This window comes from Mauremys reevesii, linkage group 2, assembly GCF_016161935.1.
Source record: "Mauremys reevesii isolate NIE-2019 linkage group 2, ASM1616193v1, whole genome shotgun sequence".
Classification (NCBI taxonomy): Eukaryota; Metazoa; Chordata; order Testudines; family Geoemydidae; genus Mauremys; species Mauremys reevesii.
The window spans coordinates 30,805,956-30,817,094 of NC_052624.1; the positions used below are offsets into that span (position 1 = coordinate 30,805,956).

Genomic DNA, 11,139 nt, shown 5'->3' on the forward strand with positions numbered 1-11,139 from the left:
CAATAATCAGAAGGAAACCTCTTGCTTGACCATTGAAACTGCTTGCTCAATCAGTTTTCTTTAAGGGACATGTAATTGTGTTACTAAGGTATAAAATAAGGAGGAAAAGTTTGAGGTAATAGGACTCTTTGGGACTGGTCTCTCCCTCTGGATGCATCTTGTGTTCCCCACCAGCGGACAGGCTGCCGCTGTGCCACTTGAGAGCCACACTCAGCTTCACTAATTATTGAGGGTGTTTTACTAACCTGTTGTGGATGTGTGCAAGTAAAGTTTAGCTTTAAGTGAAAGCACTCTTGTGTTGTCCTGTTTGTGCCAGCCATCTATCGGTCAGACAGCCGTGTCTCCCCTGATTTATTTCCTGACACCACCTCGCACAGAGTAAAAGTTACCAAGAGCTTTGGGTTGAAAGAACCCTGAGTAACACATGAACTTATCTAGTTCTTTTTTGAACCCTGGTATAGTCTTGGCCTTCACATCTGGCAAGGAATTCCACAGGTTGACTGTACATTGTGTGAAAAAATACTTCCTTTTGTTTGTTTTAAACCTGCTGCCTATTAATTTCATTTGGTGGCCCCTAATTCTTGTGTTATGAGAAAGTAAATAACACTTCCTTATTTACTTTCTCCACATCAGTCATGATTTTATAGACCTCTATCATATCCCCCCTTAGTTGTCTCTTTTCCAAGCTGAAAAGTCCCAGTCTTATTAATCTCTCCTCATATGGAAGCCGTTCCATACCCCTAATCATTTTTTTTGCCCTTTTCTGAACCTTTTCCAATTCAAATGCATCTTTTTTGAGATGGGGTGACCACATCTGCATTCAGTATTCAAGATGTGGGCGTACCATGGATTTATATAGAGGCAATGAGATATTTTCTGTCTTATTATCTATCCCTTTCTTAATGATTCCCAACATTGTTTGCTTTTTTGACTGCCACTGCACATTCACTCAATGTTTTCAGAGAGCTATCCACAATGACTCCAAGATCTCTTTCTTGAGTTGTAACAGCTAATTTAGACCCCATAGTTTTGTATGTTAGTTGGGATGTTTTCCAATGTGCATTACTTTGCATTTATCAACAATGAATATCATTTGCCATTTTGTTGCCCCGTCACCCAGTTTTGTGAGATCCTTTTGTAGCTCTTCGCAGTCAGCTTGGGACTTAACTATCTGGAGTAGTTTTGTATCATCTGCATATTTTGCCACCTCATTGTTTACCGCTTTTTCCAAGATCATTTATGAATTATGTTGAATAGGTCTGGTCCCAGTACAGACCCCTGGAGGACACCACTATTTACTTCTCTCCATTCTGAAAACTGACCATTTATTCGTACCCTTTTTTTCCCTATCTTTTAACCAGTTACCAATCCATGACAGGACCTTCCCTCTTATCCCATGACAGCTTACTTTGCTTAAGAGCCTTTGGTGAGGGACCTTGCCAAAGACTCTGAAAATCTAAGTATACAATACCCTCTGGATCACCCTTGTCCACATGCTTGTTGACCCACTCAAAGAATTCTAGTAGACTGGTGAGTCATGATTTTCCTTTACAAAAACTCTTCCCCAACAAATTATGTTCATCTATGTGTCTGACAATTTTTTTCTTCGCTATAGTTTCAACCAGTTTGCCCGGTACTGAAGTTAGGCTTACCAGCCTGTAATTGCCAGGATCACCTCTAGAACCCTCTTTAATAATTGGCATCACATTAGCTATCCTCCAGTCATTTAATACAAAAGCTGATTTAAATCACAGGTTACAATCTATAGTCAGTAGTTCTGCAATTTTACATTTGAGCTCTTTCAGAACTCATGAGTGAATACCATCTGGTCCTGGTGACTTATTACTGTTTAGTTTATCAATTTATTCCAAAACTTCCTCTAATGACACTTCAATCTAGGACAGTTCTTCAGATTTGTCACCTAAAAAGAATGGCTCAGGTTTGGGAATCTCCCTCACATCCTCAGCCACGAAGACCAATGCAAAGAATTCCTTTAGTTTCTCTGCAATGGCCTTATCGTCCTTGACTGCTCCTTTAGCATCTCAATCATTGTTTAAACAGGTTTTCTGCTTCTAATGTACTTTTTAAAAATTGCTACTACTTTTTGAGTCTTTGGTTAGCTGTTCTTCAAAATCTTTTTATACTTCATTTGCCAGCATTTATGCTCCTTTCTATTTTCCTCACTAGGATTTAACTTACACTTTTTAAAGGATGCCTTTTTGTCTCTCACTGCTTCTTTTACTTTGCTGTTTAGCCATGGTGGCACTTTTTTGGTTCTCTTACTATATTTTTTAATTTGGGGTACATTTAAGTTGATGAGGATAAAACAAGACTGAGTGGTGTTGACAAACTGATCGATGTTTAGCAACATGAAGGAGACTTCCAATTCTTCCAGCTGTGCTGGACACCAAAACACAAGCGAGGTAATGAAACTTTATAGCTTACCTTGGTTAAATGCACATAACTCAGAATTTATCATCTAATGGGAGTTACTCCATCATTGGAGAGGGGAGGAGAAGAGACATTTCTGTATCATCTGTGTGACAGCTATTGCAACCTCATACAATCCCTTTGCCAACCATATTATACATCACTGTGAGCAAGGGACTGTCTGCAACTCCAGGGAAGAGGAGCTGTGAAAGCCCTTGTGACGAGACCCTCAGGGTACAGCCTGGAACTAGGGTACTGCTGTGCCCCCATAACTCTCCAGCCTGGGCTGTCTTTCAAAATGCTTTGCTAGTGACAAACAGCAAACCACTCCAACACGCTGTTATCACTCAGTAGAACTGCATGTGGAGCCCCACCCCCAGCTAAATTGCAGGAATGGTCCCTGAGCCACTCACGAATCACACAGAGAAAGACACCAAAAAAAATCTCCCAAGCCCCCAGCTTTGCACCCCAGAGCTGTACCATCTGGCCCTGGTCAGAAGCCTGGCCAGTGTAAAGTTCACTACCCAGTCCGCCCCCTTGATGCGGAGAGGACACACTCTAGCCTTTGTAAACCGAGCTGAGATTTCCCAAGCACTTCAAGCAGAACACACTTTTTTAAGTAAAATATAAACCAGATTTATTAACTACAGAAAGATATATTTTAAGTGATTATAAGTGGTAGTCACAAATGTCAGGGATAGTTACCAAAGAAAATAAAAGGTAAGCACACAGTCTAAATCTTAAACCTTATTAGACTAAGCAGTACAGAAGCTCCCCAACTTACGGAAGCATTCCGTTACGGAACGCCTTGTGTAAGTCGAATTTTGCATAAGTCGGGAACATATCTCCAACAATTTTACACACACACACGGAACTTATGGAACTTTTTCTGTAAGTCCGGATTTCCGTAAGTCGGGTTTGCGTAACCCAAGGAGCGTCTGTATTTCAATCAAGCAGTTTCTCACCCCACTCTATGTTGCAGGTAGTTTACAATTGTTAATACACAGGCTTCCCTTCTAAGTCTGGGATCAGTCTCATCAGTTCAAGTCTTTGTCTTCTCAGTGTTCTCGTTGCTTCCGGTGTAGGTGGGGGACGAGAAAGGTAAGCATGATGCCACTGTCTCTTATTTTATACATTCAGTCCATGTGCCTGGGAAACACTACCCTAGACATGTCCTGGTAGGCTTTGCTGAGTCACAGAGTAGAGCAATATCCCACAGTGTGATGCCTGCACAGCCCTCTTACAGAATTGTAAATCCCTTGTTTACAACTCCCCAGGTGATTAATGACCATCCTCTTTATGATAGCCCTTAATATAGTGGAAGACTTATCAGATCACCTCCTCAGTCTTCTTTTCTCAAAGCTAAACATGCCCCGTTTTTTCAACCTTTCCTCATAGGTCAGGTTTTCTAAACCTTTTATCATGTCTGTTGCTCTCCTCTTGACTCTTTCAAATTTGCCCACATACTTCCTAAACTGTGGTGCCCAGAATTTGACACAGTACTCCAGCTGGGGCCTCTCTAGTGCCACTGTAACCCCCAGATCCTCTTCAGCAGTATTACTACCGAGACAGTTATTCCCATTTGATAGTTATACGTTTGATTTTTCCTTCTTAAGTGAAGTACTTTGCACTTGGTCTTTATTTAATTTCTTTGCACTTGGTCTTTATTTAATTTCATCTTGTTGAATTCAGACCAGCCCTCCAGTTTGTCAAAGTCATTTTGAATTTAAACTTGACCTCCAAAGTGCTTGCAATCCCTCCCAGATTGGTGTCACCTGCAAATTTTATAGGCAGACTCAATTACATTAATTGGATAATGAAAACATTGACTAGTACTGGACCCAGGACTGACCCCTGTGCGAACCCACTAAATACACCCTCCCAATCTGACAGCAAACCATTGATAACTACTGTTTGAGTGCAGTCTTTCAACCAGTTATGCACCCACCTTACAGTAAACTGTCTGAGAGACTCTACAGACAGCTGGAAATAATAACTCTGACAGGAGTGAACTACCGCATGCATCTCAATAGGGTGTTAGCTACGCCTGGCAGCAGCCAGCACTATCCTAGCAGGACTATGCAATAGGAGAGTGCAATAGGCCCAAGCAGATATCCCAGCAGAGAATGTAACAGGAGATCCCCCCTGTTGCCAATTCCCATCCCAAGAGGTAGGATTGGCAAGGGAACCCCTGCTGCCCCTCCTAGATGAGTGAGGACTATATGCCACTGCTCCTGTATCTCTGGAAAGTGAGTGGGGACTCCTGTCACTGCCATTCCTAAGTGCAGGGGCAGGCCCACGTGATATGGGTAGGGCTGGGGCATGGAGCCATAATAGGGTCCCCTGTGTAGTTGTATACACCTCAGGCCCTGAATAATATCCCATCATAGTTAAAATATGGTTCAGTCTTACTATTGTAAATAGCACCAACCAAGCTTCATATTTACCGGGAACAGCTGAGTTTTCCATTATATTTTCAAACGGCTATTATGTTTTAATTTGTATGAAACTTCACAATATTGAAATATGTTTGTCAGCATTTAACAAAAAATAAATGATTTTTTAGAAAGCCCACCATCTGTATTAAACCAGACTGTACTTCTTAGCTGCTATATTTCATTTTGAGTATACATGAACTACCCCTCCAAAAACAATAGTTAACCAATATAAAAGCCCTGTCCCTTTAGTCCCATGTTAATGCCCCTGGTACTATTTAGTTCAGGTGACACTAACAGCTGTTGAAGCCTAAGCACAACATCAAGAATAAACTGATAACGTCTCTACTCTTGTTTGCTTTCCAACCTCTGCCTTACTGCCCCCTGCCACGCTCTAAATCCATATGTAATCAGTCTGCTGCAAGACCCCTTCAGGCTCTCATGAGAATCATAATCCACGACCACATGCCCAAACTAAGGAGCATTGTTAAGCGGAGCAGTTCCAAAGCAGCCTTTAAACAGTCAGCTACAGTGCCTTGCCTCTGCACTGCAGGCAGTATCCTGCAAAACATTATAGAGTTTATAATTATTAGCATCTACTTGATTTTTCCTGTCCACCTAAACATATTTGTTTCCCCTTCTACTCATACTTCTGCAAAAAAAGACAGTGACAATAGGAAAGGGCAGGCCAAAATCCCACTGCAGACCTCCTACAGGAGGAGGCAGCTAATCAACCTCATCTTTTGGTTTGGGCTGTGGGCCAAATCAAGAGTTTATGCATAACAGTAACCAGATATTGTGCTGATTCTTTCCTCTTCGCACTCTTCCAACTAAACCAAAATCAGAAGATCTCTCTCACATACATGCCTCTGACAACTATTTCCAGTAAAGAGAAATGACACTTTCTTCATATTTGTAAACTTCATACCTTACTTGCCTGTGCAATAATGAGTGAGTGCAATAATGGAAGAGCACCCTCTGCTGCACTACAGAGAACACTGCTACCAGCTCCGAGCCCGGGGAGGATGTCAAGATAAAGGAAAGTTCCATTTTAGTGAAAGTTGTCCTTGTCTTAGTAATACAGCTCAATAGTGTCTGCACTAAATATTTTCCTATATGCTCTAGTCACTGTAAAAGACAAATTTTTTGGACAACTGTTTTATCAAAGCTCTGCTTCACCATGGATAACTATGGGCAGATACTGCAACACCTTGATCTAGTATTAAAATAAGCAATTTACAACACAAAGTTATGACGCTACTTTTAGACAAACGCAGGCAAATTACCAGCCAACAGCCCTGCAAGGTTTTTTCTTGCATTGAAGAGAGCTGAATTTTTGTTTTTTTTAAAAGGACAAACTTAAGGTAAGTTTTTGAGGGGGAAAAAGCTTTTGCAAAACTTAAATCCAACATAAGTTTTTCTTACATTTTTAAACAAAAACATTGCCTTGAAGTATTTAGAAACTAAATATTTCAATTTAAGGCCCTGAAAGTGAAACTCACTATACACAATGGTGAACTGACCTTTGAATCGTTGCTCACGTGGAAAGTAAGGCAAAAGGTAAGTAGCCGGTATAAGTAGTGATAAGTAAACAAGATATTAGAACTTAGATGAAACTGATACTGTCCATTTAAAATCATGTGATAGCTGTTTACAGCGCATGATTTAAAGAGGGCAGTACAAAACTGTCACTTGGCTGTTAAGGGGATTCTTGTAAAGGGTATGCTACCTTACTCATTTATTTACTATATTGCCAGCAGTCCTTTTTGTGAGGTGGAGAGAAGTCAAACTCCCTCTGGGCTCAACAAGAGGCTTAACACTGGCTTGCACAACCTCCTACAATGCTTGTCTGATGAGCTGTTTGTTATGTACTAGGCATTATCCAGAGTTTAAAAAAAATTCGAAGTCTGTACGTGTTGGGGGGCAAGGGGGAGTGAGGATATTTGGAGAAAAAGTCTATCACCCCTTTCAGTCTCACCACGCACCCAAATAGGGTGACCAGACAGCAAGTGTGAAAAATTGGGTCGGGGGTGATAGGCTATATAAAGCAAAGCCCCAAATACCAAGACTGTCCCTATAAAATGAAGACATCTGGTCACCCTGCACCCAAAGATTGCCCTGGGCAAACGGCCCTTGAGCCATGCAATCACCCCGGCAGGCAGGTACCACACGCTTTACCTGAAGCAAGCCCCTCTCAAGGCACATGCTGCCCCCTGGCCCCAGGCTACAGCTGAGAGCGGAGCCCCTTGGTCACCAGCCTGCAGACGGCTCAGGACCCGGAGCGCGCGGGGGTCACTGCTCGGCAAAGGAAGGCGCCCCCCTTACCTCGCTGCAGGCGGGGGTCTCCAGCGAAGGCCCCGCAGCACCGCCACCTGCTCCGCGCCGCCCTGCGCCCGCGGCACCGCCAGGAGAAAGGAGAGTTACCAACAAAGGGAAACTTCCCCGAGCCAGCCAGCCAGCCAGCGAGCGAGCGCGGCAGGCGGCTCCCAGCCCGGCGGGGGGCGTGCGCACGGCCAAGGCACGCAGCGCAGCAGCCCGGCTGCGAGTGACTCTGGGGCAGGGACACCGCTCGGCGAGCCGGCCGTACCGCGCCCCCAGCTGCACGGGGAGGGACCCAGGCGGCCGGCCGGGGAGACAGAGCGCAGTGACCTCGTGCCCCGCGCCCCCCCCCCGCACCAGGAGCGGAGGCTGCCCGGGGGGAGGGGATCCCCGGCGCCCACACCCGGAAAGAGCAGCGCCCCGGGTGAGGTGTCCCTGGCGGGGGCGTAGTTCCCTGCCCGTGCCCCGGGGGGAGGCGGTGCCTGGCCCGCCCTGCCCTGAGCTGAGGGACTTACCCTGTTGCGCCCGGCGGCGGCTCCCTAACTATCCAGGGAGCCCGGCAGCAACTGCCCCGCCGCCGGCCTGCAGGGATCCGGCCCGCTCCTCGGCGCAGCGCCTCCTGCCCCTGCCCCGCGGCTCTCACCCCGGCACCCGCCGCTTCCGTGCTACTCTCGCAGATACTTCTTAAAGGAGCCGCGCCGCCAGCAGGAGTGTCCTGGGGGCGGGCCGGGAGCTGTGTGGTGGGGGTAGGGGGTCACTAAGGGGGCTGGAGCTGTGTGGTGGGGTAGGGGGTCACTAGGTGGGCTGGAGCTCTGTGGTGAGGGTCCAGAGGGTGACTAGGGGGGCTGGAGCTGTGTGGTGGGGGTAGGGTGTGACTGGGGGTGGAGCTGTGTGGTGGGGTAGGGGATGACTGGGGGGTGGTGCTCTGTGGTGAGGGGCCTGAGGGTGCCTCGGGGGGCTGGAGCTGTGTGGTGGGGGTAGGGTGTGACTGGGGGTGGAGCTGTGTGGTGGGGTAGGGGATGACTGGGGGCTGGAGCTCTGTGGTGAGGGTCCAGAGGATGACTAGGGGCTGGAGCTCTGTGGTGGGGGTCCATGGGATGACTAGGGGCTGAGCTGTGTGATGGGGGCCCAGGAGGTGAGTGGGGGCTGGAGCTCTGTGGTGATGGTCCAGAGGGTGACTAGGGGCTGGAGCTCTGTGGTGGGGTAGGGTGTGACTGGGGGCTGGGAGCTGTGTGGTTGGGGTAGGAGGTGTCTGGGGGCGGGAGCTCTGTGGTGAGGGTCCAGGGGTGACAGGGGCTGGAGCTCTGTGGTGAGGTCCAGGGGGTGACTGGGGTGGGGGCTGGAGCTCTGTGGTGGGGGTAAGGGGTGACTGGGGGGGCTGGAGCTCTGTGGTGAGAGTCCAAGGGGTGACCGGGGGGGCGGTGTTGAGCTCTGTGGTGGGGAGGGGATGACTGGGAGAGGTGTGTCTATATCCAGAGGAGCTGGAGCTGTACCCTGGGAGTTACGGGGGGTTGGGACTGTCACTGGACTGGAGCTGTATGTGTAACTTGATAGGGAGCTGGAGCTGTAACCTAGGGCTGTAGGCTGTAGCTGTATTGAGGAGGGCAGGTGGGAGTGAGCCCTAACTGTGGGGGAGAGGGGCTGTACCTATATCCTGGGGGCTGCCAGGGGCAGTCAGTTAAGTCGTTGTGCCAAAAAGTAAAATCAGTCAGTAGGGCAAGAATGTAAATGATTTAGTCTGGCAGCTGCAGGTTCAAGGGGGAGGGGGGTTACCTGCCCACCCGCCTTCAAAGAGTTGATGTGCCTAGCTTGCAAATGCAGCCTGCTCTGTATAGTTCCTAGGTGAAGTTGCTTTGTTAAATGTATTATATTATACATTTACACTGCCCAAGTGCTTTACTAGCATTAACTAATTAGGCCTCTCACAGCACCCTAGGAGTTAGAGCAGTAATTTTAAAAAATTTATAAAAGCAGCTTAATGATGAGCATCTAAGTTTTTATCTTCACCCACCAAAACGTGGAGGGGGGGGGGTGTTACAGCAAGGTAGAGAACATACTGGTTCACTGTGAAATCCTAGTGAAAACAAGGCATTGCGCAGTCCTTACCCTGATGTAACTAGGCAAGGTGATACCTTGATGGAGAGTATAGTGTTAAGCTCACCTAGCTACATTGTGGTAAATACTGCTGTCTGCACCTTGTCTCCACTAGGATCTCATGGTAAAAGAGCTAAACTGGGTTAGTTCTTGCACTGTAAAAGCTTTTGTTTGTCAGAGAAGACATAGCCTAATGCCCAGCAATAAAAAATCAATGGGCACCCAGATATTGTGTTAATGGGTGCAGTATAAAACCCTGTGGTGGATATTAAAATCAAAAAGACCTAGACAGCTTGGCACTTACATACTATGGTGATTAGGTGCTTTCAAATACCTACACAGAACCCTCTCAAACTACTTACAAACTCCACTGTTTATAGTAACGCCTGAGTCAGGGTTAAATAAAACTTTTTAAAAATCTCTTTGAGTTGAAAATAATTCTAGTTTTTTGCAGAAAAGTTATTGGAACACAAGATAGGAGACACAAACAGAAGTTTAGCTCATGCCACTCCAAATATTAGTGTAAGATGACTGGCTCCAGCCGCAGCAGTTCTGGATGGGGTTTGTCTGTAGTCTACACACAGAAATAGGAAACCTCACTTTCTTTACCTTTTTAGCTTGATTTCCACAAATTTTCCAGGCAGTGCAGATCCATGCTGGAAAATTTGCTCTCCTTGGGAGTGGAGTGGAGTTGGGTGCGGTGCTGGGAATGAGAAACCCTAGGGAGCAACTTTCAGTGAATGTGCTGCCTGCTTCCTCTCTGCCACTAGGCCACTATTAAAAGCTGGAGGAAGCAGAGATTGTGTGTTACTTTTTATTAAAATAGTGAGATTTTCTTCTCAAACTTGCTCATTGTAGAGGCAAAGTGCCATTGTGATGGAGGAAATATAGCATTGTAGGTCTCACCATTACTAACTGAGGCAGCAAATAAATTTGTCCACATAGGGTGAAGGGTAAACTTAAAACTTTCCTGGCATGTCATTTTAAAGGCTGGAGAAGGGAGGGTTGTATTTTTTTTTCTTTTTAACCCTATTTGCTACTCAGAGAATTGCATTGATAAAGAACCCTAATCCGACTTAACTCCGTCAAATTAAAAAAAGCAGCCTAAACATGATCATAGCATGCACTACATAAAGAAATCCAACAAAGGGAATCATCTGATGAATCTGCTAAAGAGGAGAACCGTTGTAATGAAAACATTGTTAAAAAGGGAGGTTCTGTTCTGGCCTATATAGGTTCTTATACAGAGGTGGTTGTTACTTTTTGCACTGTGTCTTCAGTGCAATCACATAAAGTCATATGATGTTGAAGCACATTAAATAGAGATAAGCCTGAAGCAGAACCCCAGATCTGAACATCCTTGAATTTTATGGGAAGATTGAATCTGTTTTTAAATATTTGAATTGGGATAGTTTAAAAAAAAAAACAGCTAAATTTCTCACACACACACCCACCCACACACACACACACACCCCTCTCCCTCCCTCCCTCCCTGAATATGGCTCGGGTTACCTCTATTATTAATGTTGCCCTTTTGCAGGGCCTTGTAGGTCAGTTTCCTGTTTGGAGCAAAATAGGTGACCTTTTCTTCATATAATTTGTTCATTTTCAAAATGTACATAAATCCAATTGGCTTGAACAGAGGTGGTAACAAACTGCACACACGCAACTCACTCTTGCACAGACCTCATGTCAGGCACTTCTACTGATTGCCCGGAAGCAGCTGTCTTATTCCTTTGTGTCTGTCCAGGGCCTACACCGCAATAAAAGACCCGCAGGGCCGAGTCTCAGAGCCTGTCAATTGACTCGGGCTTGTGGGGCTGAAAAGAGCAATTTAGGCAAGGGAGGAGGGTCTCAGAGG

The 11,139-nt window shown here is 45.9% G+C and overlaps 1 protein-coding gene across 2 annotated transcripts in view; it reads right to left on the reverse strand.

Moving 5' to 3' along the window:
- The window catches only part of SVIL (supervillin), a 223,454-nt gene extending 215,623 nt beyond the window's left edge, over nucleotides 1-7,831 (reverse strand). The window contains exon 1 of one of the 2 annotated variants that reach the window (XM_039522304.1): nucleotides 7,700-7,831. The gene's annotated coding sequence lies outside the window, so the exon portion shown is untranslated. Of the gene's footprint in view, nucleotides 1-7,190; nucleotides 7,253-7,699 lie in introns of those variants that run through there. The other variant, XM_039522305.1, reaches the window with a different exon arrangement.
- Between the last annotated feature and the right edge of the window lie 3,308 nt (nucleotides 7,832-11,139).